This window comes from Oncorhynchus keta, chromosome 11 (genome assembly GCF_023373465.1).
Source record: "Oncorhynchus keta strain PuntledgeMale-10-30-2019 chromosome 11, Oket_V2, whole genome shotgun sequence".
Lineage (NCBI taxonomy): Eukaryota > Metazoa > Chordata > Actinopteri > Salmoniformes > Salmonidae > Oncorhynchus > Oncorhynchus keta.
The window spans coordinates 21424828-21434054 of NC_068431.1; the positions used below are offsets into that span (position 1 = coordinate 21424828).

A 9227-nucleotide genomic window follows, 5' to 3' on the forward strand; every position below is an offset into this window, starting at 1 on the left:
ATTCAGATTAGGAGCTTGGAATCACTGGGTTTAGTGTCAGAATCCTATGGAAGCCTACTATTCCCAATCTTACTGCAGATGATTCCAGAGGACATAGCTCTTGACTATAGTAGTCAGAGGGGAGTAGATGATGAATGGAAAGTGTCTGAGATTATCAATTTCCTACAGAAAGAGGTTCAGAGCAGGGAGAGAGCGCTACAAATGACAAGATCATACAACCAACAGAGAGCAAACCATGGAACAAGTCATGCTTCTCCAATGAAATGAAACCAAAAAGACCCGACATGACCTCTGCTGCAGCACTGCATACAGCCAGCCAGAAGGAACAACAAACGTGTCTATTTTGTGACAGTGCAGACCACAAATCAGAAAACTGCCCTGACTACAATATTGCTACACGCAAAAAGAAACTAAAGAACATGGGAAGATGCTTTGTATGTTTAGGACAGAGACACATAGCAAAATTCTGTAAGGTCAAAGATGTGTCATGAGCAACATGTGGAAGCAGACATCACATTGCGGTGTGTACCAGTAAGAGGAGTGAGGTGCAACCCCCTACTGTTTCTGTAGATGTTCTTGTTTCCTCAGTTATTCCCCATTCAGTGAAGATGAAACCAGATGGACAGAACACTGTGTTGCTACAAACGGCAAAGGCATGGGTAGAAGGCCCATCGGGCAGGAAGATAGCTTGTTGCTTACTAGATGGAGGCAGTCAGAGAAAGTTCATACATGAAAACCTTGTGAAGGGCTTGAAGCTACCAGTAATCAGACAAGAGGCACTCACTCTTCACATGTTTGGCTCCTCTGCCCCAGCAACATCCTAACGCAACACAGTGAAAGTCATCTTGGAGAATGTCTGGGACAAACAGCAGAGAATAGAGATAGAGGCAATTGAAACCCCACAAGTGTGCACAGCTGTGATGAAGGTTCCTGGTGAACGGAATCAGTATGAGCTCAGTAAAAGGGGACTGCAGCTCGCAGACTTTCCAGGAGATGACAATGATCCTGAACTCTCTGTCCTGATAGGAGCAGACTACTACTGGCAGATAGTAATCAGGCAGAGTGGAGCGACTGACGGAGACGCTAGTTGCTTTAGAGAGCACCTTTGGATGGTCGGTGCAGGGACCCGTGTCCATGTCAAGTGTCGCCGAGGCAACCTGCATGTTCATCCCACTTGATGAAGACAGTCTCCAAGCAACTGCATGCATTCTGGGAGCTTGAGTCGCTGGGTATTCTAAGCGAGAAAACACAGAACTCAGAGGAAAACGAGGCTCTACAAAGGTTTGAGGAAACAACCACCTTCAAAGATGGGCGATACCATGTGGAGTTGCCATGGAAACGAGAAATGCCAGAACTCCAAGACAACTATAGAATCGCCAAGAAACGGCTTGAATGTCTGAAGAAAAGACTGAAGAAGAATGTGACGTTGTACAGCAGATACAATTAAGTAGTAGAAGACTACTTACAACAAGATATGGCAGAGGACGTGCCCAAGGACAACGCATCAAGTGCAGACAACGTAAAATACTACTTACCTCACCATGCAGTACTCCGAGAAGATAAGGTGACAACAAAACTGAGAGTGGTGTTTGATGCCTCGTTTCATGAAGATGGCTGTCCATCTCTCAATGACTGTCTACTCACAGGACCGAACCTGAATCCGGATCTGCTCAGCGTTCTGATGAAGTTCAGACTACATGAGATCGCATTCTGATGAAGTTCAGACTACATGATATCGCATTCATGGCAGACATCAAGAAAGCTTTCCTGCAGATATCCCTAGCAGAGAGACAGAGACGCCGTGAGATTTCTATGGCTCACTGGTCCACCAAGGGGAGAAAATGAAGAGGAGCTGCGTGTGCTGAGGATGAAAAGAGTGGTATTTGGAGCTTCCCCAAGTCCATTTTTGCTGGCAGCTACAATCAGGAAGCACCTGAAGCAATATGAAACAGAACAACCAGAAGTTGTAGAGATACTGAGAGAGTCACTCTACGTAGATGACTTCATTGCAAGTTCACGCAATGTTGAAGAGGCTTACCTTGTGACAACAACTGCAAAGCGAATGCTGTCGATTGCAAGCATGGAACTCTGCAAATGGATGACCCATTCTCCTGAATTGAAAACAAAATGGGAGGAGAGTACGACAACTGACCACCCGTTGACATTACAAACACAAGGATTAGTGCTGAAGGTTTTAGGTTTAGTATGGAGGCAGGAAACGGATGACTTTGTGTTTGACCTCAGGCCGTTACTGAGCATTCTAAGGCAAAAGCAAAACACAAAGAGAAGTGTTCTGCAGTCGTCTGCACGTATCTTCGACCCTCTTGGTTTCTTAACTCCCTTCACCATCAGGATCAAGTGCATGTTCCAGGAAATGAGGGAGAGGGGACTCAGCTGGGATGAAGAATTACCATCTGATCTGACACGACCATCTGGGTCGCTGCCTGCGATCCATTCCGTTGTCCTGTTTGTAAGGCAGAACACAGGATCCGCGTCGCGGAAAACATATTCTTGGTCGTACTGATGGTGAGTTGACGCTGATCTTATATTCAGTAGTTCTTCTCGACTGTATGTAATGAAACCTAAGATGACCTGGGGTACTAATGTAAGAAATAACACGTAAAAAAACAAAAAACTGCATAGTTTCGTAGGAACGCGAAGCGAGGCGGCCATCTCAGTCGGCGCCGGAAGTCCACAAGACTTCTACAGATGCACAATCGAGAGCATCCTGGCGGGCTGTATCACCGCCTGGTACGGCAACTGCTCCGCCCTCAACCGTAAGGCTCTCCAGAGGGTAGTGAGGTCTGCACAACGCATCACCGGGGGCAAACTACCTGCCCTCCAGGACACCTACACCACCCGATGTTACAGGAAGGCCATAAAGATCATCAAGGACATCAACCACCCGAACCACTGCCTGTTCACCCCGCTCTCATCCAGAAGGCGAGGTCAGTACAGGTGCATCAAAGCTGGGACCGAGAGACTGAAAAACAGCTTCTATCTCAAGGCCATCAGACTGTTAAACAGCCACCACTAACATTGAGTGGCTGCTGCCAACACACTGACTCAACTCCAGCCACTTGAATAATGGGAATTGATGGGAAATGATGTAAATATATCACTAGCCACTTTAAACAATGCTACCTTATATAATGTTACTTACCCTACATTATTAATCTCATATGCATACGTATATACTGTACTCTACATCATCGACTGCATTATTATGTAATGCATGTATCACTAGCCACTTTAACTATGCCACTTTGTTTACTTTGTCTACATACTCATCTCATATGTATATACTGTACTCGATACCATCTACTGTATGCTGCTCTGGACCATCACTCATTCATATATCCTTATGTACATATTCCTTATCCCCTTACACTGTGTATAAGACAGTAGTTTTGGAATTGTTAGTTAGATTACTTGTTGGTTATCACTGCATTGTCGGAACTAAAAGCACAAGCATTTCGCTACACTCGCATTAACATCTGCTAATCATGTGTATGTGACAAATACAATTTGATTTGATTTGAAAATTTGATTTTATTTGATTTGAGAATGGCAACAGTGGTGTTCAGAACTACCCCAGTTACACCAGCTCACCATACCAAGGTGGTACAGAACAGACATGCGGCCACAGAATAACCACACCCTGAAACTACACGTGTTCTGTGATGCAAGTGAAAGGGCTTTCAGTGCAGTAGCTTACTTGCAAGGTGAGTCACAAGACAGGGAAACAACAAGTCTAGTCGCATCCAAGTCCAGGGTAGCCCCACTTAAGAAAATGAATCTGTCACGCATGGAGCTCATGGGAGCTGTGATTGGAGCGAGACTAGCAAACAACTTGATGACCACACTGAAAATGGAAGAAAAACAGATTAAAATGTGGACAGACTCGATGATCGTGCTGCATTGGATTTGCAGCTCAGCTCAGAAATGGAAACAGTTTGTTGCGAACAGAGTGACGGAGATCCAGTCCTTGACCAATCTAGAGTTATGGTCACATATTTAAGGGAAAACTAATCCAGCTGACCTCCCTACCAGAGGACAAACTGTTCGAAACTTGACACAGAGCGAGCTATGGTGGAATGGACCCAGAATTCTGACATCACCCAATCAGTCCGAAGAGACTGATGATAACAAGGTTCCGGATGAGGTGAATATAGAACTCAAGTCCAGTTGCCAGGTTACTGTACAACTCGCAGCAAACAGCACAGACAGCACTGAACCTGTGTTGGAACTTGAAAGGTACAGCAAACTGAAACGAGTGTTCAGAGTCACCGCCTGGATAAAGAGATTCATTGCCAATGCTCGTACAACCATAACGATGCAAGGTGAACTGACTGCTGACGAACTGTTCGATGCAGAAAGGTACTGGATTAAGGTAACACAAGGAGGTGTGATGGTGTGGGGGTGCTTTGCTGGTGACACTGTGTTTGATTTATTTAGAATTCAAGGCACACTTAACCAGCATGGCTACCACAGCATTCTCCATCTAATCTGGTTTGCGCTTAGTGGGACTATCATTTGTTTTTCAACAGGACAATAACCCAACACACCTCCAGGCTGTGTAAGGGCTATTTGACCAAGAAGGAGAGTGATGGAGTGCTGCATCAGATGACCTGGCCTCCACAATCACCAGACCTCAACCCATTTGAGATGGTTTGGGATGAGTTGGACTGCAGAATGAAGGAAAAGCAGACAACAAGTGCTCAACATATGTGGGAACTCCTTCAAGACTGTTGGAAAAGCATTCCAGGTGAGGCTGGTTGAGAGAATGCCAAGTGTGTGCAAAGCTATCAAGGCAAAGAGTGGCTACTTTGAAGAATCTAAAATATATTTTGATTACATATGTGTTATTTAATAGTTTTGATTTCTTTACTATTATTCTACAAAGTAGGTGTGTCCAAACGTTTGACTGGTACTGTACATGTATTTGTTTAAAATCACTTGATGGAGAGATAAATAATCATGTTATTTTGCAAAATGCTGTATATTCACCTCTCTCAGAGAAATAAGTAGTATTGCTAGGTTTTATACAGTCAACTGTAACAAATAACTACATTTTTAATAAAGAAATGTACAAATTATACATTTATGACATCAATGGTAAAAAAACATTTATTTAGTACAGTAATCTGAGATATGTATGTAAAACACCTACATTTGACATTTATGTCATTTAGCAGATGCTCTTATCTAGAGCAACTGTCACGACTTCCGCCGAAGTTGGTCCCTCTCCTTGTTCGGGCGGCGTTCAGCGGTCAGCATCGCTGGCCTTCTAGCCATCGCCGATCCACGTTTCAATTTCCATTTGTTTTGTCTTGTCTTCCCACACACCTGGTTTCAATTCTATAATTACATGTTGTGTATTTAACCCTCTGTTTCCCCCATGTCCTTGCAATTGTAAGTGCTTGTGCACGTTATGTCTGGTGTGCGACGGGGGTTTTATTATTAAAACTGCGCCGTTGTAACACAGTCTTTGCTCTCCTGCGCCTGACTTCTCTGCCGCCAGTACGCACTCCATACAGAATTCCTGACCAAAACTTATGGAGTCAGCAGGAGCAGGTACCCCGGGTATAGGATGTGGAGGAACGCGTCCGGGAGCATGCAGCAATGCTCCACCACCACGGACCGCGTTGTCCAGAAAATGGACCGCTGGGAGAGACAGGCAGTTCTCCCAGCATCTCCACCAGCACAACCCGGGGTCTCCACTACGCGCCCCTCCTTCTCCTGGTCCCAGTGGGATTCGACTCTCCCTTCCCCAGGAATATGATGGGATGGCTGCGAACTGCCAGGGGTTCCTATTGCAGCTGGACTTATACCTGGCAACCGTCCACCCGGCTCCTTCAGGCCGCGAGAGTGTGTCCGCCCTCGTCTCGTGCCTCACCGGGAAAGCCCTGGAGTGGGCTAACGACGTGTGGAGAGAGGGAGATGCGGCGTTGGACCAGCGCCTCTTCCATCTGAGACAGGGGATGAGGAGAACCCAGGAGTTTGCCCTGGAGTTTCAGACCCTGGCTGCCGGCGCGAGATAGAATGACAGGGCCCTGATCGACTATTACCGGTGCAGTCTGCGCGAGGACGTCCGTCGGGAGTTGGCCTGCAGAGACACGACCCTCACGTTCCACCAGCTGGATCCCCCCCCGCACCCCCTCTCCGATACCCATGAAGCTGGGAGGGCGGTGCGCAGGGAGACTCCAGCTCGTGCACCATCTGTGGCCGCAGAGGTCACACTGCCAGTCGGTGCCGGATTGGTTCCTCTGGGTATCGAGGCAGCAGGCAGGGCGCTCTGGCGCCACCCCAGGTGAGCCCGGCACCATTCTCACCGAGAGCCCTCTGTTGCACATATGTTTGTATGTCACTTTCCCTGAGTTTTCCCCACATTCCCAGCATAAGGCGCTCAGTGATTCAGGCGCGGCTGGGATTTTTATAAATCGTTCGCCCATAGTTTAGGGATCCCCATTGTTCCCGTGGCTATGCCCTTCCCCGTTCATGCCTAAAGATAGTCGACCATTAGGGTCAGGGTTGATTAGGAGGCCACCGCTCCTCTGGGCATGGTGACGCAGGGGAGTCACAAGGAGAGAATTAGTATCTTCCTTATTGACTCTCCTGCGTTTCCCGTGGTACTAGGCCTACCCTGGTTAGGTTGTCATGACCCCACTGTTTCTTGGCCACAGAGGGCTCTCACGAGTGGTCGCAAGAGTGCTCGGGGGGTGTTTAGGGGTTTCCGTTGGTGCTACTACGGTGGAAAGTCCAGACCAGGTCTCCACCGTGCGCATTCCCGCTGAATATGCCGATTTGGCTCTCGCCTTCTCCGAAAAGAAGGTGACTCAATTACCACCCCATCGACGGGGCGATTGTGCGATAAATCTCCTGGTGGAAGATGGCTTTCAGTACCATCTCAGGGCACTATGAGTACCTTGTGCCGTACGGGTTGATGAATGCGCCATCAGTCTTCGAAGCCTTTGTAGATTCGATTTTCAGGGACCTGCACAAGCAAGGTGTAGTGGTGTATATTGATGATATTCTGATATACTCCGCAACACTTGGTCGTCTGTTGGAACATGACCTGTACATCAAGGCTGAGAAATGCCTGTTCTTCCAGCAGCCCGTCTCCTTCCTAGGGTATCGCATTTCCACCTCAGGCATGGAGATGGAGAGTGACCGCATTTCAGCTGTGCGTAATTGGCCAACTCCCACCACGGTAAAGGAGGTGCAACGGTTCGTAAGGTTTGCCAACTACTACCAGAGGTTTATCTGGGGTTTTGGTCAGGTAGTGGCTCCCATTACCTCACTGCTGAAGGGGGGCCCGGTGCGTTTGCAGTGGTCAGCTGAGGCGGACAGGGTGGCTGGCCCGCTCCAGGAGTCTGAGGTGCGGGACGTTCCTCCGCCCTCTCTGGACATCGAGGGGTCCCCGGCGTACTCCGTTCGCTCCATACTGGATTTGAGGCGTCTTGCGAGGGGCCTTCAGTATCTCGTGGACTGGGAGGCGTATGGTCCAGAGGAAAGCTGCTGGGTTCCGGTCAAGGACGTGTTGGACCCTTCAATGCTGCAGGAGTTCCACCGTCTTCGTTCGTATCGCCCTGCACCTCGCCCTCCGGGTCGTTGTCACGCAATGACCTTAGAGAGCTTTTTATGTCTCTATTTTGGTTTAGTCAGGGTGTGATTTGGGTGAGCATTCTATGTTCATTTGTCTGTTTTGTATTTCTTTGTTTTGGCTGGGTATGGTTCTCAATCAGGGACAGCTGTCTATCGTTGTCTCTGATTGGGAACCATACATAGGTAGCCTTTTCCCACCTGGTTTTGTGGGTAGTTGTTTTCTGTTTAGTGTTCTGCACCTGACAGGACTGTTTCGGTTTCGTTTTGCACTTTGTTATTTTTGTTCTAGTGTTCAGTTGTTAATAAAAATCATGAACACTTACCACGCTGCGCTTTGGTCCGATCATTCATCAGATGACAACCATTACAGTAGTCCCCGAGGCCGGTGTCGGCGCGCGGCTGGTCCCTCTCCTTGTTCGGGAGGCATTTGGTGGTCAGTGTTGGCCTTCTAGCCATTGCCGATCCACCTTTAATTTTCATTTGTTTTGTCTTGTCTTCCCACACACCTTGTTTCAATTCCATAATTACATGTTGTGTATTTAACCCTCTGTTTCCCCCATGTCCTTGTCCGGAATTGTTTATTGTTTGTGCTTGTGCACGTTATGTCTGGTGTGCGACAGGGTTTTGTCCCATTGTATATATTGTTTTTGTTCACGGTGATTTTTATTATTAAAACTGCACCCGTTGTAACACAGTCTTTGCTCTCCTGCGCCTGACTACTCTGCCGCCAGTACGCACTCCTTACTGTAAGTTGCTGTAAGTGCATTCATCTTAAGATAGCTAGGTGAGACAACCACATATCACAGTCAAATATAAAGGATACAAACATTCCATTCCAGCTAAACAATGGATATATAGTGTATTGCAAAAAAAAAACACATTTTCACACATCAAGAATCTATGAATAAAAAATCTGAGAAAAGTACAATTTTACACAAACATGAATCTACACAACCAATAATTTCTGATGAAAAAAGGCAATTAAAGGGGTACACACACCAATTAACCATCAAGAGTAAGGAACTATGAAAATATTTCAAATAAACCCTATTTAATCTATTAAAAAAACTGTCACAGAGAATATATTATTTTCAGTATGGATCAGATGGAGGGCATTACCACTAAATACATTAATAAGAACTTGTAAGTGTGCCACAATTTTATATCCCATCAAAGTGTGCCATGGTTTAAAAAAAAAAAGGTTACGAACCACTGCTTTACGCAACAAAATACTTAAATGCAAAAGATAAATACTATTCATATATACATACTTACTCTGACAATTCAAATGTTGACCCAAAGGTCCCTTTTATCATATTGTTTGCATAACGAGTGACATTACATTTTGTAGCATAACACAGTACACCAAGTTAGCCACACTAACCTGGAATAACAGCAACTGGTGTGTCCCTCTTTCTCTTCTCCTCTTATTCTCTTCACCCAGTTTCATCAGCTTTTATACCAAACTGTATCCAAGTCACGTCATCATATCCACATCACCATAAAATATTTTTATTTTTTTACTTAATAAACGGATGTCCATCCTCCTGTTCATGTTGGCAATTTATTGCCAGGAGAACTGTAAAAGTATATTGCACTATCAGTTTGCTGTCAACCTC

At 46.2% G+C, this 9227-nt stretch overlaps 1 protein-coding gene across 1 annotated transcript in view; it reads right to left on the bottom strand.

The window, feature by feature from the left end:
• LOC118389907 (uncharacterized) overlaps positions 1 to 9227 on the bottom strand; it is a 12244-nt gene extending 3017 nt beyond the window's left edge. Inside the window, exon 1 of the mRNA XM_035779872.2 lies at positions 8993 to 9227. The gene's annotated coding sequence lies outside the window, so the exon portion shown is untranslated. The remainder of the gene's footprint in view (positions 1 to 8992) is intronic.